This window comes from Athene cunicularia (assembly GCF_003259725.1).
Source record: "Athene cunicularia isolate RWA chromosome 5 unlocalized genomic scaffold, athCun1 chr5_part2, whole genome shotgun sequence".
Lineage (NCBI taxonomy): Eukaryota > Metazoa > Chordata > Aves > Strigiformes > Strigidae > Athene > Athene cunicularia.
This window is the reverse complement of record NW_020799102.1, coordinates 4,971,109-4,991,034: the sequence shown is the minus strand read 5'-3', so window position 1 is coordinate 4,991,034 and position 19,926 is coordinate 4,971,109. Positions and strand designations below refer to the sequence as shown.

General features: G+C 43.0%; 1 long non-coding RNA gene across 1 annotated transcript in view; it reads left to right on the top strand.

Annotated features, from left to right (window-relative positions):
• LOC113481144 overlaps positions 1 to 12,977 on the top strand; it is a 15,100-nt gene extending 2,123 nt beyond the window's left edge. The window contains exons 3-5 of the long non-coding RNA XR_003398610.1: positions 8,369 to 8,459; positions 10,641 to 10,736; positions 12,554 to 12,977. This is a non-coding gene — a long non-coding RNA (uncharacterized LOC113481144). The remainder of the gene's footprint in view (positions 1 to 8,368; positions 8,460 to 10,640; positions 10,737 to 12,553) is intronic.
• The last annotated feature ends 6,949 nt before the right edge of the window (positions 12,978 to 19,926 follow it).

The following is a 19,926-nucleotide window of genomic DNA, read 5'->3' as shown; positions in this document are numbered from 1 at the left end:
GGCACCTCGGCCCCGGCGCGGCTCCCCGCGGCCGGGCGTCGGTTGCCAGCGCGGGAAGGGCCGGCCGGTGCCTCGGCCGTTGTCGAGCTTGTTTGAGGGACGGTCGCCAGGGACGCCCACACTGAAATACCGCCTTCAATAGCCCACGAGGGGCGAGAGCGCGGCGTGGCTGTGCCGGGGCCGGAGCAGCTGATAGCAGCGTGCAGGGAGATGCAGTCGTGGGGAGGGAACGAGCTGGGAAAAAACCCTGGGAACTTAACAGTGTATCTGTGTGTGTCTTGGATACAGGGTAGATTGTTGCTCTTTTTTGAGGAACGCTAAAAATGTTTGGGTCAAACTGGTCCTGTCTAGGCAGATTAAACCACCTCAGTGTGTTAGTACTCGGTTTGTACACCAACTTCAAAATACGTGTTTCTGACTTTCACCTGCTTTGCTGTACGGATGGAGCTCTACATGTTACTGCTTGAGCATTTATTTAATAGATACAAGCCAGTGGTGTGGAAATCTGAGTAATCTCAACACCCTTCGAATTTGATAATTTTCTGTTCAGTGACTTTCTGTTTAGTAAGCTTAATGTTACATGCCGTTCTGTGGAATATTTTTCTAGCAGATCACCCCACTCCCCCACAAATCCAGGATGCTCAGGGCAGAATCGTTATTCCGTTGGGTGTTTTAATTGTTATTGGATCTGACTACCTAGAGCAGAGCACACATTGTCTGGGAGTAGTCACCTAAAGATGTGGGAAAATTGCTCATGACAAACTGACATAGTTCAGTGCCTCCAGCTCCTGTGTTATTCGGCCTTTTTTGTTCACTGTAATTGTCCATTTTTTCGTTCTTCTCATTCTTTGTGCTGTAGTTAAATTTGAAGTTTCAGCAAATAAAATGTAAAACTGTGTGCTAAGTTCACTTTAAAAAGCCCATAACATTAAGTATATGCTTATTTTAAGCATTTGAGTAAAACCACGTGTGAGTAAAATATACCTGTAATGTTTGCAAGACTAAATAAATCCGTAAATTATTCATTGACAAGACAGTTCAACAATGTATGGTCTTGTTCTGAAGTTCTCAGTAAGGGTCCTCTTTTTTTCCTGGGGCATGAGGGACTTCTGCTGGGAAGATGTACTTCTAACAGTTACCTTTTAGCTCCCTCCATTCCAACTGTCTGTGTTTTAGCCAGTAAAACAGTTGCTAGTGTTTTATTATTTCAGAATAATCCTTTGACTGCCTCAGAGGAGGAAGAGCAAGTGTGGTGTCAGTGTGTGTATATGCATTGGCATCCCAATCTAACAGAATACTTGATGACCTCTTTTCTGTGGACAGCCCAAATAATTTCAAGTGTGAAATCACAGTAGAAGGCAAGTTACTAGTGTCTCCGTAGGAAAGTTTGTGGTTGTATTTTGTTAAGTAGGAGTTCATGACAGTGATATCTGAGCATATCAGCTCATATAGATGTTTCTCTCTGTATTAGTGGACTGCAGGTCCCTTGGGACTCAATATTAAGTTATCCCAATTCAGTGATGGAGAACCGAGATGCAAAGACATTTCTTAAGGCCTCTTATGCTGTATGGGGCTGATCTGAAAACTGACTCTAAATTTCCTTAATCTCCATACATTGTTTAACCCCTCTTTTCATGAGAACACTGTTAAATTTATTTTGCTCTGTGCTTCATAGAACAAAAGGAAATACACGTCATTTGTAATCATATGTATTGTGGAAAAATTCCATTCCAAAGTAATGTGGGGATTCTTGCTACATAGGGTGAGGTGGTATCATATGCTGGTAGTATCTGGACTGAGAAAAGCATCATCTGTTCCAAAAACTTGTGATCTCAAGCCTTGGTTTTCAAGAAATGCTGTGTCCTGGGGAACAAGCGCTTTCTTCAGTTTCTTAGTTACAGCATTTCAGCATGGCATGAAGTAAGTGCAGCTGCCTGCTCTCAGGTAGGGTTCTTTTTAAGATATGTTGGGTTTTTTTCCCACCTGCCCTAAACTGAAGGGAAAGTCTTGCATCTCTCTCCCAAACTATGAGCTTCAGAAAAGTTATTACCCGCTTGGGGTAACAATATCTGTGTACGACTTTGAGACAAGTGAATCTGGGTTAGATCCTTAAATTTGGAAGTATGAAGGTACTTTACAGATTCCCTTAGTGAACGGATATTGGGGTGAAGAGGGTTGGACGCTGAGCAATCTTGACCGAGGGAAAGCAAGAGCAGATAGTTACCTGTGAGTCATTGCAAAAAGAGATGGTGACATCTGTAAATAGGGTTGGTGACAGAATTGACCCTGTTTATTCCCATAATCCAGGATTACTTAAATGTGTAGTGTTACGCACATGCCTTGATGAAAGATGTCTTTATTTTTATAATTTGACGTGATCTTAGTGCAACACATTTTAGAGAGTGTTGAAAGTGTATGGCAGAGTGGGAAGCCAAACAACCACAGCGTGATATACAGAACTTGCAATTAAAATTCCAGCAAAATAAACTCTTTTACACACACATCCACATACACCCCTACTCCCCCCCTGCCTTCTGTCAGTGGGCTTTAGCAGTCATCTGAAAATATCCTTTCTGCTGAGACTACTTTGCAAATAGTTGGTTGTATCTGGCCCTTTTCTACCTTGATTCTCATTTAAAGCTGGGGTCTTAAACTGCACTTTGTCATCTGGAGTTGATATTGTTTGTTCCTTAACCACAGCTAGCAAGAGCTGTCTGTTGCTTCTACCTAGCTACCATCTCTTAGCTTCTTTCTAGCTGTGACAAATTTTTTTCTTGTGCTTTGCAAATAGTGTATCTAATGTGCCACTTTTTTCTTATGTGATCATTCAGTGCCCATCAATAGCTATGATGAAAACAGAGAGCTGTGTGAGGAAAATGTAATAAGTAAACATATGCATGATATGTATGCCTGTGAATTAGCCTTCTTCATTCATGATTTTGTTTCGTAATTAAGTGAAACCTAAGCTCTCTGGCAGGAAATGGAGAATGATTCATACAAACACCCATGAATTTACAATTGCTTGTATTGGGCTTACAGTCACTTAACCCATTTTTCTGTATGCTTTTCCATTTTCAGCAGGTGCTTCATGTCATTATTTTATCTGATCCCACTCTTTTTTATTTTCTTTTTCCATGGAGGAAAAGCCAGCAAGACTTCTGAGTTGTTTTGTTGCCTTTTTGCACTGGATGACTCATAAAGTTAAAAAAGCAGCCTGAAATTTGGGAGCTTACTACTTAAGTAAGCATAAAAAAAGAACCTTTTTTAACTGTCTCACAGTAAAACTAGTCATCAGCAAAACATGAGATGGCCCTGGGGTGACAACAGCACTGTGACCAGGCTGTGAGGTGGACATTCTGGAAAACGCTTTTTGTCTGTATGTAACTGAGCAAATGGAAAGGTCCAGTTCATTTCAGTGCTGTGAAATCAGCGTGTTTTAGTGAAACAAGAGAAGGATTTTCCAAAAGTAAAAGTTAAAGCCTAGCCCCTTTGAAATCAGTCTTGATCTTGTTGGTATCAAACCAAGCAAACAGGAACCTATTTTTTTGGCTTATAGGTACAGAAAATTACTATGCAATGCTGTATCTACATGTATTTTATATGTATTCAATTTACTAAAATAAGGTACCAAATGGAATCCTGTTTGTAAAATATTTGGATTAATTTTGATTCGGAAGTAATTTTTGAAGTGCCTTTTTTTTTTTGGCACTCGCCTCAAATACTCCAAAGCTTAGTTTTCCATTGATTTCCTTTTAGAGAGAATCAAAGATTTTCTTTCTCTCACTGACATTTTTATATTTGCAAAACATCCATTACTGCAGTGTTTAAAGCCAGCTGAGATGTTTGAGGATGTTCTGCAGTTGTACTGGAAACAGCCATGTCTTTTTTGCCTTCATTCACTTTTCCCACTTTGCATCAGTACTCTGATAAAGTTGCGACACTTTGTGCCTCTGATGCAACTTATCTTGGGCAGTTCAGTTCCGTAGGCTTCCTTGACACGTCTGCATGGCACAGATACTGAGAAGTTGGTTCATTTGTCTCTCTGTCGCAATGAAGTTCTTCCTTAAGGAACTTTCCAAACGCTGGATAATATAGACCACTGTGATACGTAGAGAGTTCTTTGAAACTTTACTGACTGAAATCTGTCCTTCAGACAGAATATGCCCACAGCCTGTGGGTATGTCTAAAACAAACTTAGAAGACAAGCTCCTAAGAGTTTCTGAAATAAAAGCAAAGCTTATCTTTAACTTGTGTCATAGAACAGTTATAGAAGGGTTTCCTAATTCGTGCAGGGTGCTGCTGGGGCCGGAGAGGCCCAGTGCCCTGCAGCGCAGCAGGGAGCCTCTGTGGCCACTGTGGCTGGTGCTGAGCTGCCCTGTGACTTGTGTTCAGGGTGCACCCTGCCTGCACAGCACCTGCCCTCGCCCTTCCGCCCATCCCCAGGCATCCCTCCCTTTTCTCTCTCTTGTAGGCTCTTTCCAGCTGCTGCTGCAGCCACAGTGCTCAGGCAGACTCATCCTCTCCCTTTGCTCCCATGCTCCCCTCTGTGGGCCCCTGAGAAATCTCCATGCCCACAGCAGGTTTGGGGATGTGTGAGAGCCTGGAAGATGTAACTGCACCTCAGCTGACTGCGCAGGTAGTCTCTTGGCTGTGACTGTTGTCCTGCCTCAACCTGGTTTATGTCGGACACCTTCAGGTATCTTGTTGTACCTCAAGTGAGGCTGCGTATGGCCGAGTTCAAGTGCGTGTGGCTGCTTACATGTGTGTAGACTTCTTCGGGCTGGTGAAACTGCACTGCGGCCGCTGCTAACTTGGGTCTAGGAGCTGCATAGCACTATCTTCTCTTAAGCACATATCTCTTTCCAATGCAATTTTAAAGGTTGACGATTCACCTACACCGAGTTGTTTTCCCCTAGTCTTCCATCCTTGTATTTACAAAATTGTTAGGTGTGCCGACTAGACTTCATCTGTGTCTTTCAGAGCCCTGGCTCTGCCTGTGCTCAGGAAGGCGGTGGTTTGGCTTGGGCAGCGAGGTGCCAAGGAGAGCTGGACCTCTGGGGCTGTCGGTGCTCCCTGCCTCTGCCTGGTGCCTGCAGAGGGCCTGAGCAAGCTTCAGCCTAGGCAGCAGTACCGGCCCTTCAATCTCCATTTCTCCTCTTATAAACATCTTTTAAAAATACACTTAAGATGCAAGTGAACTATTAATTATATATTAATACTACCCGTTTAATTTTTTTTAAAGAGGCTGTGCTCAGGAGTACATTAGAACAAATTGGCAGGGTTCATCTGCCTCTGAGATTTTGCAGTTGTTTTTTCAAGGTACATTTAAAAACGCATAGGCCAAAAACCTTAAGGCTCATCCTTGCAATCTGTCCACAGTATATCATAAGTCCAGTCACTTATTGCCGATTGAAGCCACTGAGGCTCAGCACTGAAGCAAATTTAAGGGGATTCTGTGGAATTTCTGAAAACATGTGGTGAACCCCAGGCAATGTGTTGTGCAATCCCAAACTGCCTGAAGTCTGTCATAATTTGTATACCTTGCCTTTCTGTTCTACCATCCTTTCCACAGCTGTGGGTGAGAATCTGTAGTTACTTTTGGACAAATGAGAAAATAAGACTTGACGTGTTGAAAAAAGAAGTGCTTTTTTTGGTACAGTCTGCGCCGTCTGAAATCAGTGACTGCAGGTAATGCCTTCCAGGCAGGGTACACTTTAGTAGGTGCACTCTGTGCTCCAGCTGGCCCTTGAGGGAGCATCAGACCTGCCTCTCTGATGTGAACATGAGCAGATGCACTCTGTACACACTCAGAATATCTGGGCTAGCAGAAGTAAATTACAAGCAAAGGATGAAGATCCAGAAACCATTTATTGTTTTACTGTTGTATGCTACTGATAATCAGTGTTCATAGAGTCCCTACTAGTACCAAGAGCACCTGCTTCTAAAGTACAGGTGCTCCTGGGAGTTAAATGGTTTGACTGATGTCATTTGCTACTTGGCTTGAGAGAGAAGAAATTGTGGTAAGAGGTGTGCAAAATGTTTGCAGGTGAAGAGGTTATTATTCCAAATATTTTAGCTTCCATAGTCACCAAAAAATAATGAATGAACCCTTTTCAGGGTTTATGAACACGTTTTGTTTGAAAAAGAATCCTTTCAGAGTTTAAATGCTTGAGAAAAAAATATGAAAAGGTCCTTTATTTGAAACTTTAATGTGAACATTCATCAGCTAAATGTTTGTTTTAAATTTTGTATTAATATGGATTTGGTGATGGTGAATCAGACAAAACAGAAGTGGATAATTTCACTCAAACATCATAGACCCTAAAGGCTACGTTAAATTCCAATGAAGTAATTCCTCTTCCAGTTCCAGTCACAAATGACCCTTTATTGCTGCTTTCTGCTCAAAACACCTCTTTTAGGCCATCTACATATTATCTTTCATAGTCTTTAAGTGTTGTGGTTCCCCAGGGTATCTCCCTATCATTTTCTGCTTAATTCCATTTTAATGGCTTTAAATATATTATAAAAATCTTATAATAGTAGGTGTTAGATTGTAGTCTCTTTGTGGCAGTATGTCCCAGGCAAAATCTTTTGTGTCTATTTGCAAGGATCAAACAAATCGTTTTCAATTTTAGCATCTTTATGCAGAGCACTTGTTGAATTGTGCATTCTCCTGATTTCATTGGAATTACGAGGTGTAACTCTGAGTGTGTTTGGCTCCTATCACTTTAGGTAGTCACAACCATTAATTGATTGATAATCTTGGGAAGTTATTTGTTCTGGTCTTTAGGATATGTGGCATTACAGTGATGCAGTGAAATGCTTTACTTTTTGTTTTTTAAACTACTAGCTCCAGTTGCTATCTCTTTTGGAATTTAGAAATTACTGTGCTGAGTATTTACAAATTTCACAGAACATTTTGTTCTCTGATTTAAATACTGCATACCAAGTGCCTGCCTGGGGCAAAGACAAAAAAAAGTTAGCTTTGATACTCCAAAACTGGTTGAATAAATCCTGTGCAGCTGGCCTGTGTGAAATGTGCCCAGTGACAGCAAGCTGCAGAGAGGATTCAGAGGGTTAGGAAGAGCTCTGTGCCTGTCAGATGCTGGGAGTGTTTTATTGCTTTTGCTGTGAAGGGCAGTAACTTGTAGGTATCCCTGCTGCTCAGTATCAAGTGTGCAAAGTGGTGATTGCCATGTGGTTTCCTCAGACATATATGTGGACAAAACTGATGCAAGTGTGCGATATTGCCTTCTTTGTATGTTTATACATGCTTTGATGTTTTCTAACTTTGGAACTGTGGTTAAAGCCTCAAAGGGAAACCATGAGTCTGCAGCAGCTGAGAATATGTTTCTAGCACTGGACGTTCCTGTGTGGTTGTGTGAATGTCCGTTCACTGGTGAGGAAATGGGACTATCTAGCCTGTACTTCAGTTTGTCAAGGGGAATTCTTGGAGACTTATTTAAAAGAGCGGGCCAACACAGTATGATTTACACTTGTCCAACACAGTACAATTTACACTTGTGTGTACTTGTGGGTGAGGTGCCAGTAACTGTTATGGATTGGAGACTGTTTTTTCTGCCTGTGCTATTCTTACTGCCAGCTCTGCTTCTTCAACTGTCTCTGCTTGCCCTCTTTCTGTAATATAACCCAGCTGAGACATGGTCCCAAGGGGAAAGGGACTTCAACAAATCTAAATCTCGGAAAGTCATGAATTAAAAGATGTAGCGTTCAGGAAAATAAATTTTGGATACAAAGTTACAAAGGCTGTGACTGGGTCACATGAGCAAGGTGTACCAAGGTCATGTTTTCCTCTACTAGTGCACCCACAGGAATTTGGAAAGCCTGCTTTTACTCACATTGTGTGAGCAAAGTGCATTTGGCAGTGCTCTGCAGTGCCGCCTTTGTGAATCCAGCTCCATTCTCAGGCTCCAGAGAGCTTCCAGGTTTTCTAGAAACAAGCACAAGTGTAAATAACTGCAAGGAGTGAGACCAGATTTGCAGAACTGACCTTTGGAGCTCAGAATGGCAGGATTCAGAAAAGAAAAAACATAGAAGCTTCCATTAATACAAGCATTTATCAGTAATACACTAAGAGGGACTTAAAAAAGAGACTTGTATGCATTTGGTCATAACTTCTAGCAAAATGAGTTAAGAAGAAAAATTTCCTTGGAACCAATTTGGCCACCGTTTCTGGCAGGGGGTTTTTGCTCTCTTCCCATGTCATTTTGTAGTAGCCATATGTTGAAATAACACATTGGGCTATGTGGACCACTGGCCCAAGCAAGTGCATGGCAATTCTTATGATGCCTGTGCTGAAAGACTTCTCTTAGGGGACCTTGACAGGGTTTGATTTGATCTGTTCCAGAATGGGATCACCCTGGTTCCTGTTGATACATGCTCACGATCTGGACTCCAGGACTAAAGCAGGACTGAGGGACACATCTTGTGAGGCAACGGTAAGATTGTGTTACCTATGTAGAGAAGGATGTTGAAGTCTGGTATATGTAGCTTGTGACCTTCAGCTGTTTGGTCTGAAGTGAGGAACAAGAATGTTTCTTTTCTTCTTTTGAAGGAAGATCAGTGCAGAGCAAAGAGAGGAGGTGAAAAATCCTTCGGAAAACCAAAAAGAGAAGCAGCACTGAGAGTGGGATGACTCTTATTGGTATATGTGAGCATTACTCATATAACTTCAAGAGACTACATGCTTTAACTGAGCATGTACGAGCTGAGGACTTGGCCCATAATGTCCTTTATAAAGCTCTGATTCCTCCCCAAATAGTTTTTCCCTCCCTCTTCAAAGAGGCACCTGTTGTTAGTGGAGCTGGTGATGATACTGGATTAGTGCACATGCGGTCAGCCTGCTGGGCCTCGGCCCTTTGGACCCAAAATGAACTCCAGCTGCTGTTGCCCAGAGCAGGTGCTTCATCCAGCCCTAGCAGCTGTTTGAATGTACACTGTCATGGCCAAGAGGAGGGGGTAGGTCCCCTGAAATGCTCGGAGGAAGAGCTGATCAGCAGGAAGGAAGGAAGAGGGAGTGTGCCACAGAGACCTGATTTTTATACCTAGTATTTAGCAGACAGAAGTTGTTCTAGCATTGCCTTGGGGAATTGGGAAATAGCAGCTGTCACTCTGCATGCACTGAGCCTGCATGGCACCGTGATGGATGGTGGTTCCCAAAATGAGGCTGAGGGACCACTAAAGACCAGCAGGGCCATGGAAAATGACTGATCTCTAAACTGCCAAACCTGTATTGTCAGTTGAAGATATGATACAGGCACATGATGATGTGTGAGAAGTTTTCAGGGCTGGTAGTTCTTCGCAGTTGGTCAGCGTTTGGAGTCGTTGGTTAAAGCTCCAGTGAGCAGCCTGGCAGAGGTGCGATTAGGTGCAGAACAGTGTGCAGCCTCGTAGTCTGCTACGTGTGATAGCTCAGGCTTCACACTCACACTGCCAAAGCCAGCAGCAAGGAAAGAAAACAAAAGCAGAGACCATCTGGGGTTATGAAGCAGCCACAGGGCACAGTGTCAGGGAGGTGGAGGGTGAGGTGACAGTGTGGGGGCATACAGAGATGTGGATGGTTGGGAGGTAGCAGATAGAGTTTATGGAGGGGGCATGGATAGCCTATGTCAAAGGTAGAGGAGCAGCAGCCTGGGGTTAGAGCAAAGGGGACAGGACAAGACACACATTCCTGGGGTAAGGGAATCATGACCTTCAAAGGGAAGAAGGCAGCTTAGAGTAAGGGCAACCCAGATCTGCAGCCGGAGATACTGGGGGAGTGTCTTGCAGAGCATGGAGTCTTACAGCATAACTCATTCCATTCCCATTGCTGGCCTCACAGCCAGTCCCTTCTAAGTCCCTTCCAGCTTGCCTTCAGCTGTTCTCACTGACCTAGGAGAGGTCTCTGTGCAGTCCTGCACTCTCTGATGATTCACATGCTGCCAACTACAGCTCTCCTGGTCTCATTTTCCATGAGCCTGTATGCTTTTGGTTGTGCCTGCACATGTCACTGTGAGCAGTAACACCAAATTTAATATGACTCGTTAGGGTCCCCTCCTCTTACCTATATTCACTAAAGTTACCAGTCCTTCCAGTTACTCTGATAACCTGTGTATCCACTTAGTATCACTACCCTGTGCGTGGTTTTGGTCATATCCCATCAGCCAGCCTTTTCATCCTGTGTATCTTTGCTGATTGCTCAACCAAGTTCCCACTGAACCTCCATAAGGAGAGGGAAATGTTAAGCAAGGACATTTCCCTGTGTAGCTATAAAAGGATTATTCAGGCCATATTTCATTACAGCATGGCCTAAGAGCAGGAGAAAAACATGAATATTGGAGGCCTCTCTTTGTCAGGAAATGGGATTTCCGCAGGTGCTCAGTTGCAAATGCTCTGCATGCTTCTAAAGCTTGGCACATGGCATTGCTAAATCCTGATTCAGGATGCAAGAATGTCTCATGACCCTGGCCATGTAAACTGGTGTCTGGCCATGTTTGGAAGTCAGCCCTCAATGATGACAGTAGACGAATATGGGTGAAATAAGCAGCTTGGCTTCAGCACTATGCAAGACTTGTTAAACCCTGTAAATACAGATGTCCAGTTCATATTTTGAATAATAATTATCAGGACCTTTTCTGTAGCAAGTGGTAAGAAGCTGGATCATATGTCTTTGTCTCCTCGCTGCCTTCCCAGGATTTGAAAGTGTGACAAAGTATTTCATCCTTTTACAGGATTAGGTAAGATTGGTAATCATAATTCTTGTATAGAATTACATAGAAATAACTCTAGACAGCCAAGTATATTGATTTATGATCATCTATGTGGTGGCAGGGAAGTTGTTTCCATTTTGGTTTATCCACCTCTTGGATTGGTCAGGTTATCCACCTGACTTCAGTTGTTCATTCTTTTGGATGAAAAACTACTCCTGCTGGTACAGGCCTGTACAATTTCTGCCCCAGTGTAGCTCTTCCGTCAGGTGTTCCTCCTATTTGTATTGCTTGTACATGAAAATTAAGGAATTAGAGAAATAGCACTAGAAACTGAACATGAACGAAATTCTCAAGGCCGTTCTGGAAATAGATACACTAGAAATTGGGGGTTTCTGTGCTCATTCTGTGCTCACATCCCTTGGGTGTTTCACTGTTATACATTGAAAGAAACATTACACACGACTATTACAAGTGTGTGATGTACCTCTGTGTGAGGGGAAGACATCCTCTGACATGCTCCTGGGTACTGTCCTGTGGTCTTGCCACTTTCTGTAGATTACAGTTCCCTCGTGCTGCTGTGGGTTTATCAGCAGTAGTTTCCCACTGTCCTTATCTGCCTGGTAGCACGGCTGGATGGTACACACACCCACTGCTGCTTCACTGCCAATGAAGTGGCACGTGTTGCCCTGCTTTCTTCCTCTGGACTTCTCTTCCTCAGCTTCCTTTCACTGTGGAACAACTCAAGAAAAATGGAAGTGCAACTTTCTACTCCTTTTGGAGTAGTAAATGTTTTTTAAAAAACAAACCAAATGCCATTCTCGAAGTGGCCCAAGATCTGTATTTAAGTGTGGCAGCACATGTAGTCTTGTTTTCTGGAGGTTTTTAATCACCTACATGTGGATAAGAATTTTTGGAAGCAGCTGTGTCTTGGTGATTTAAATGTAATTAGGTACCAAGGAGCTCTGCGAATTTAACCCATTCCTGAAAGGTGTGTGGCAATATCCAGTGTCCTGATTGGTGAGGAACAACAGAGTGAAGCACTTCAGGTGTAGTAAGTCATAATTTACTCATTGCTGGATTAAGACTAAGGAAATAAAGAGCTTTTTAACAGGCCTCCATGTTTTGGGGATCTGGAGAACAGAGGGTTTTACTTTGTATGAAGCCGATATTATGCAGTACAGGAATTCCCAGTTCAGGGTCAAAAATACTGAAAATGCCCTTTTACCATACAGCCGACAATTAGCTTGCTGCCAGTAGGAAAACCAATCATTAAGTGGTGAGTGAAAGTAGCGTCAGAAACGAACCTTGACAGAGTGGTAACACACAGTTAGACCGAGTGATATTCTTCACACCTGCTGTGGTGCATAACAGTAGCTGGCTGACTTAACCCGTGGCACTACAAGCAGAGCATTGTGCTGTGACACAGCCTGGACAGCGATTGAATTACACACCGATTAGGTCTTCGGCTTCTCTCTGTCAGTGTGGACAATGAAGAATCAGAGAAGTGGACATGAGAGCTTTAGCAGGCCTTGTGCTCTCCAGTGGAGGAGGATTAGTTTGTAAATGGTAAATTGTGTTGGGGCCAAGAGTCGTAAAACTGAGCTCTTGCCCTTCTGCTGCCTCAAAGGCCTGGGCTTTGCAGAAAACCCCTTCTCCCCCCTACTTCTACTGACTGCTGTGATCAGGGGAGGGGTGGGCATGTGGAATCTGCTCCTCCTTTTCTCTGCCAGAAAGGGAAGAAGACACCGGTACATTTGTACAAATTTTGCCCCTCACTATCTCTTACTGTCTTCTCTTAGAAAGGGCATGGGATTAATTTAATCAGTCTTCTGCCATTTCCACAGGGATGCGGATTTGCCTCTCACTGAGGTGCTGCTGGCTGGTTCACTGCCTGCTAGAGGGTGTCTCTAAGACCTGGTTTAACCTGAAGCATACACTTTCTCAGGAGATCTGCAGCAGGGCTGAAGAACTGAAAATGTTGCATCCTCTCCCTCCTGTCATGTGCGTCCACACGACTGCAGTGCCTGTGCTGTGCTCTTAGCTCACTCACCCTGAGACACTTCCTGTGATGGAGGTTTGTACTGAGCTGGTACAGAGCGGACTTTGCTTTTGGTGGCAGTATCCCTTGTTGCTGTGTTGTTCACAAAGAAGATGGGTTTATCCTTCCCTTCATTCCACTGGGACCAGCTGCTCTACACACAGCAACCATAAGTGGCAAATCTTCTATATCCTCTCGTAATTTTCAATTGAAGGTCTATATCACATGAACTTCTTGTTTTTGTTTTTGTTTTTTTTTTTTAACACGTTGAAACGTGTTTAACACGTTTTAGCTTTTTTTTTTAAACATGTTGAATCCTGGCTGAAGAAACCACTGCATTGTGTGGCTCATACAGTGCACAGAAGTACAAAGCATTCCCATTCCATCTGGTCTTGCACATCCACTCCCTGTACCTATTAAGTCTGATAGCTGTTATTCATGAGTGTAGACCTGGAGATGGGCAGAATTAGTTTGCCATGCAAACATTTACCTGACGGCCCCATCCTATTTTCTAGAAGTAAACATTTCACTGTGATAAAGTGGACATCTTAAAGCACTGTAGGAGATAGGGGGATGTAACTGCACTTAACTTGAGTTTGGATTAGGCATATCTCCTATCTTGGAGTTTGCCAATAAATAACAAAGTATATGATCAATGGAAATAAGACTTTAATCTGAAACTACAGAAAAAAAGTCTCAAAAATCCAGCAGTCTTTCAAATCATCTTAGGGCATATTGATTCTGAATCATCACCATGTAATTCAGCAGGGGTGTTCCTATTAGTGACGTAAGAATATAGATGTGGCTGAATACATGGCAAACTGTATCTTGTTCCAGTTATCTTTATCACTGTAATAAATGATACACTTTCTCTTCCTACAGACCTTATCTCATCTGTTTACAGTCTTGGCATTTATTTTGTTTTGAGCTAGGAAGCGGTGCATACCTAGATACTGTAAGATTGTAAGAGGCTTTATGAGTATACCATTTTAAAAGTATTGTTTGTGCTCTGGTTACCATTTTGAACTGAGAAAAGGTACTTCTATTTCATACCCCAGAAAGCAGTAGCAGATTTGCTATAATACATCAGTTCAGAGTAATTTGGTCATAAACTGTTTCCAGAAAAATCCCAAATCTCCAGCACCTATTTTCTCTAATAGGTGGCAAATCCTTAGTGCCCCCCAAAAGCTGCTCACGTCTGTAGGGTATGAAGGCTTTGTTTTGGTTCATTTTTTTTTAAAGTTTGGTAAAAAAAAATTGAGATAAATTCAGATGTTTCTCAACATAGTCACTACTGATAGTTCATCTTCAAAACTATAAAATAAGAGCTATTCTAAGTAGCCACTGTTGGTTTTAACACTATAGAACATTTCAAAGGTAAGTTTTAAAGAAAAAAAATGAAACCCAGTGATTCACTAGTGCTGATACAGGAATCACAGAGGTTAATACCGCTGACATCATGTTGGAACTGTATAGCATTTTGTTAATGGTTATTAATGCCCTGCTGCTGGGAGACAGACGGTGCCAGCTGCCGGTTAGTGTGGTGCCTCTCTGCGGGTGTGCCTGGGCCTCTGCTTGGAAAGCAGAGGGCTGTGAGGAAGGTTCAAGTTTGCTCCCCGCCTAGTCATCCCTTCACTGAAACTGGAGGAGAGGAGATACTGAGAGAAGGTACTTACAGCGCCTTGCTCCCGTCTCTGCTGACTTCAGAACAGGTCTCAGAGAGTGAAGCAGGAGCAGAAAACACCTACAGAGCATCATCCAGAAGGCACTGAGGACGTTTGTTCAATTCAGATCTTCAGGACTAAACTCTAAGATACACATCCTTTGGAAGAAAACAGCAAGAAATTCAGACAGACATGCATGGAAATGATGGCAGTAGGCCTGGGGAAGAAGCCTAAATTCATCTAAGAGAGCTTTGGAGCTTTGGACATCAGTGGAAAGAAGTCAGAAATGGTTTAGAGTGAAGGAAAAAAGCCCTTGAGAGGAAGGGGAAGAAACTTTGTAATGGCAGAATGATGATGGATATATAGCAATTAATTAGCTTGGACTCCATCATATCCATTGTACATCCAGTTTTGTAGGTTTAGCTGCCTCACTTGGGGCTAGCTATTTGTGTGATACCTTTGAATTTCATCCACCATAAGGGAATGAAACTGATACAGAAAGGTGCAATACATCAGTGTAGCATATCAAATTGAAAAAGGCAGTTCTAGCAGTCTGTACTGAACACAGGTTTAAGACAGCATCAGATTATTCCTTAAGTGTATTGTTGTTATGACAAATCTGAGAGCTAAAAGCATTTCAGTAGATGAAAAAAGGAAACTTTTATTTCCTTTCCCACACCCTGGACCCAAAACGGGATTGCCAGCCAGTTTTACACAGCCTGGCCTTGTACCACACAAGCACCCTCTGGTGAATGTGAGCGGGACGTGTAGAGATCATTTGTGATCCTGTGGGAGGAACCGTCTCACCAGGCCTCTCCAAATCATTCAGCTTCTAGATCTCTTTAAACGCTGGTGTAACATAACCTGAATAATACACCGACATTGTTTAGCAAAGAAATGCCTGATGGCCCACGGACATTTTGATGATAACTGCTGTCTGATGTGCCACACAGACTATTGTATTGTCTTCCATGCTACGGAAAAAATAGTGTATCACTACTTACAGATGTTTTCTGAAAGGGAAGATGAGTGTTTGACTGCATGAACCTCAGGTCTGGGGAAACAGTTTAATTTTAAAACCCCCTGATTTTGCACACCCATTAATTATTAGAAATAAATGGAAACATCCATGTGATACTGTACATGCACTCTTCAGTTATGTAGCCTAATACTCAAACACAATGTGTGGACATTTTATTTTCTCTGGCCACTTTTACTGTCCAGTGTTGGTCTCCCCTATACAAGAAAGACATTCTCATACTGGAACAGGCCACCAAGGTGAGGGGCTGCAGCCAGTGATACACCAGGATCTGTGGATTTGTTGAGCATGAAGGGGTGCTGTCTCTCACTGTCCACAGCTGCCTGCTGGGAGCGTGCATGGAAGACAGAGTCAGACTTGTTCTGGACAGGATGAGACAGCAAAAACTAGTGAGGACTTCCTTGTGATGTGTTGTATGCTCGCTGCAGAGGTGACTCCTGAACATGAAATCATGTATGCCAAGGTAACCTCTTCACTAGCCCTGTAAGAGGAGCAGCTTAAAGCTCACTTATTTATTAAGCAGACTTGTAGGGGTGAAGTTATACCTTTTTCCTAGAAACAGGTAGTATCCTAAATGGCTTCACTTAAGCAGTTCTAGGAGTCTTAGTATGAGAAATGCTGAGAACTTGTTTTCCTGCTTCCCCTTTCTTACAAAACTATGGAGGACTTGCATTTGTGTTACTTAACAGGAGGAGTTTTAATTCAGTATAGGCTTTTATATGAGAACAGGTTTATGGAGTTGTGTTGTCAAATTGATAACAGCATAAGGAAAAAATAAAGCTGAACACCTCTTAACAAAAGGTGCAAGCTACAGATATGACCAAGCTGTAAAGCTATGCACACTGTGAAGCAGATGAGGGGAACTTAGTTCACTGAGAGCTGAAGACGTTAAATAAATACTTTGCATAGAAAGGATCCAGCCAAACACTGGGTCATGGCTGCAGAACTAGGTGGTGCTCCAAAGCTTGTTTTCTATAGGGGGGCACAGTATAGAGTGAATGGGCTTACATGAGCACTTCAGTCGCATGCCTCTGAAGAACGTATCTTCAACTTGTACCCATTATAAATAAAGCAGATTAAAGGGGGAAGAGTTGAAGGGCTTGTCTTCAAGTAGTTAAATATCTGGAAACAGTCAACTGAATCGGACTTGCCTTATGAAAAGAATCATGTAGTAAATCAAACTTGCAGGCTAGCATAAGCATCTGTCTCTGAATCAGCACATATGCTGTCATGAAATTGCAGAACAGGGTTCATAAGAACAGTGCAAGATTTTGGTTAGTAAGGCTTAAGGAGGAGGGCAGGTCCTTGTCTTCAGAGATTGCTTTCTTTTTAAAAATCGAGGGCTTATTTTCCACTGCCATGACCCTGTGGTGATTGGCAGTACTTCAGCCTGATCTATGAACTTAAAACACATTTGATCTGTATGATGGTGCTTACGGCCAGGTCCTGCCACTCCACCTGAATAACTATAACATGCTCATAAATCAGGGGAGAGCATTCCTCTGTGACACCATCCCAAACGCCCTACTGAGCTGAAGCCTGTGTTAGCCATCAATGCCTCTTACATAAACATGTCATACTTTAAAGTAGGGTCTTACGAAAAGCACAAACAATATACTGGCATAGAGGGGCCACACAAAGTCAAGATCTGTTAAGTGGGAGGGAAGAGGAGGAGGAAAGTCTCATGATGATAAATACATCTCTACCAGATACATATGGAAAGAAAATAGTTAAGCCTAGGTTACATTCCCTTCAAAATTAAATAGTCAAATTTGAAAATGGTTGTCTTATTCCTTGTAAAACTTCAAAGTTAGGAGTCACCTGCAAAATAATGGTGCAGGAAACTATGACTTCTGTTGTGTTCATTCATGCTGGTCAGTGACTGCCCCATGCCTCATGCGTCACTGTTTCTTGCTTAACAGGAACTGCATGATGGATATTTTTGCAAGATTAATTGTCCTAATCTTTAAATGGTATAGTTCAGATGCATGAAGGATTTCTTTACAGGACCTCTTGAAACCCTCTGGCATGTGCCATGAGGTGGTGTATCTAGATCCTGAAGTAGTCTGTGTATATGATTATGTAGTTAAAAAAAAGCTGGTTTGCATTTGATCCACTGTAAAAAGCTGGGTAAGACTATGGCTTGGTCCTGTATGTGCATTCAAAGCTACTGGGTAAGTCTTGCTTAAAGTCAACTTGTCCTCTGGTGCCAACACTGTGGCTGGTAGTTTCTGTCTACCTGATCTTAATCCTGGCACAAGCTGATTCCAATGTTGGGCATGGCAAGAAAAATGTTAAGGAGCATTCGGGCACGCCTTCGTTACAGTGCACAGCTGACTGACTTGTAAAACTCATGTGTTTGTGCTGATGCAGCCTTTGATCTGAATTGGTAAGGAAAGTCCTCCCAGCAACAGCAGCTGGAACACACACAGCCAAAAGTGCCACCGGGCTGTAAACAGTGGCTCCGGCCGTCCTTGTCAGATGGGTCACAAATCAGGGGGGCTGACAGGTGTCTGTGCTGGTGTCCTACACGCAGGGTGTGCCCTGGTGTGGAGCAGCAGGTAGGAAACCTGCCTGGTGGGTGGCCAGCTTGTGGCTTCAGATAACTCAAATTCTCTGCTCAGGAGCAGCCTGTTGCGCAACTTGGTGCAGAAATAGAAACATTTGCTTTTCTTTAAAGTGGCCTGACTACTGCTTATGCTCGGACTTTGGGATGGGTAGGCAGCACCATGTAGCTGCACTGCAGAGGTGGAATTTATTCAGTATCTTAAAGCAGAGCTTCTCAGACAGGCCCAGAAGCCTTGGTCAGGCTAGTATTGGTTTATAAACCATAAACTGCTATCTTGCTGTTTCTGCCAGCACTTCCCTCAATCTTAAGTGTCTTTTAACCTTCTGCCACTAAAAAACTGGCATTAGTAGCTTGTAATTAGTAACAAGCTTACTTTAAAACCAGTTCTAAACTCTGTGACAGTCATTATAACCTTAAGTTGTAATGTTAAGGCAAGTGGGTTTTGTGGCACACAACACTGAGCCTGCAGTTTCCTGGTTGCTCATATTGGGATCCTGCCCTCAACACCCAGGTTCCTTTCCCAAGGAGGGGGATCCAGCATGCAAGAGGAAGGCATAAGTAGGCTTCATGGTCTTTGGGTATGGACTTACCCCAGAGATATCTAATCTATCACTGGCAGTAATTTTTCTTTTTTAAATGTAGCTGGAGTAATTGATGAGTAGTATTCTGCTGTGGGAGCCTGAGCCATAGTTAATATTTGTGATTGTGATGACCTTCCAAAAATGCATGTGGGAGACATGACACAATCTCTTTCCACTGCCTGCTTAGAATTAGATTTTACTGCTTTATCCTCTTCCTATAGACATGTGTTGCTTTTATCCCCTCACCACCTCCTTCTGTGTATAATTTAAGGTCTTCAGGGCCTGATACAAAGCATCCAACCTGGTGTCGTTTGCTGTTTCATCCTAACAGCTTGCTCACATTAACTGGAAGCAACTCTCACCTCGTGTAGGCAGTGTAGTGCCTTGCAGCAGGTCTGTGAAGCCAGCAAGCTTTTGGTCAGAGTGAATAGCTTCTATGCAACTTTTTTTAGAACCAAAGGCAAAGGCTGAAACAGCAGCTCTGAACAGGCGCTGCCCTCAGGAGAGGCTCCTCACTGCTGTGCAGCTGTTGTGAGAGGATGCGGGCCTCTGTAGGGGAGTGCCACATGTGCTTAGGCTCCACTTGGCAACCAGCAATCCTGCCTGAAGTCAACTTCTGTTTAGGTGGGTGTTTTTTTCCATAGTCACTTGATAGGGTGTAATCCTGTAAGATGCTCAGCAAAGAAGCTGATACAGTAAAGTATTTCTGCAGATGGTTAATTTTCAGTGAATAAGTGGTCCTTTTATGTGGCTGGGAGCACTCATATGCTTAAAGTTAAGCACGTGCTTAAGTGCTTTCTTGGATCAGGGCCAAAGCGCTGATGTGCTGGAGGTTCCCTTGCTTTCTCAAGTAACAGGCAGTGTTCAGGATCTTCATGTGGACCCCTGAGCCTTCAGGATTACTGAAATACACCCGTGTCTGACAAGTATGAGACACTTCTGTTCTTAAACTTTTCGTTTTCAGCAGAAGTGAGTTTTTGCTATATTATGACTTTTACACTTCACGTACAGGACTAGATTTTGGCTAGACCTGTGACAGACTTGAAGAAAAATCTGTTTGCTGACTTCAAGTTAGTTCTATTTAATAGGATATCTTCTTTTTCTATTTGAGAACAAAAAAAAAGCTTTCTACATCATCTTCTGCTCTGTTCCCACTACCCTGTCTCTAAACTCTTCCTGCTACTCTTCTGGGAGAAAATAAGCCTTTGACAGGCACCACTAAGATGTTAAATTCAAACTACTGGCAGTCCTTGTGTGATGTTGCACTTACTGATAATAGCCTGCTTTGACAGGACTGGTAATGAGCCCAGAGGACACGTGTTTGGG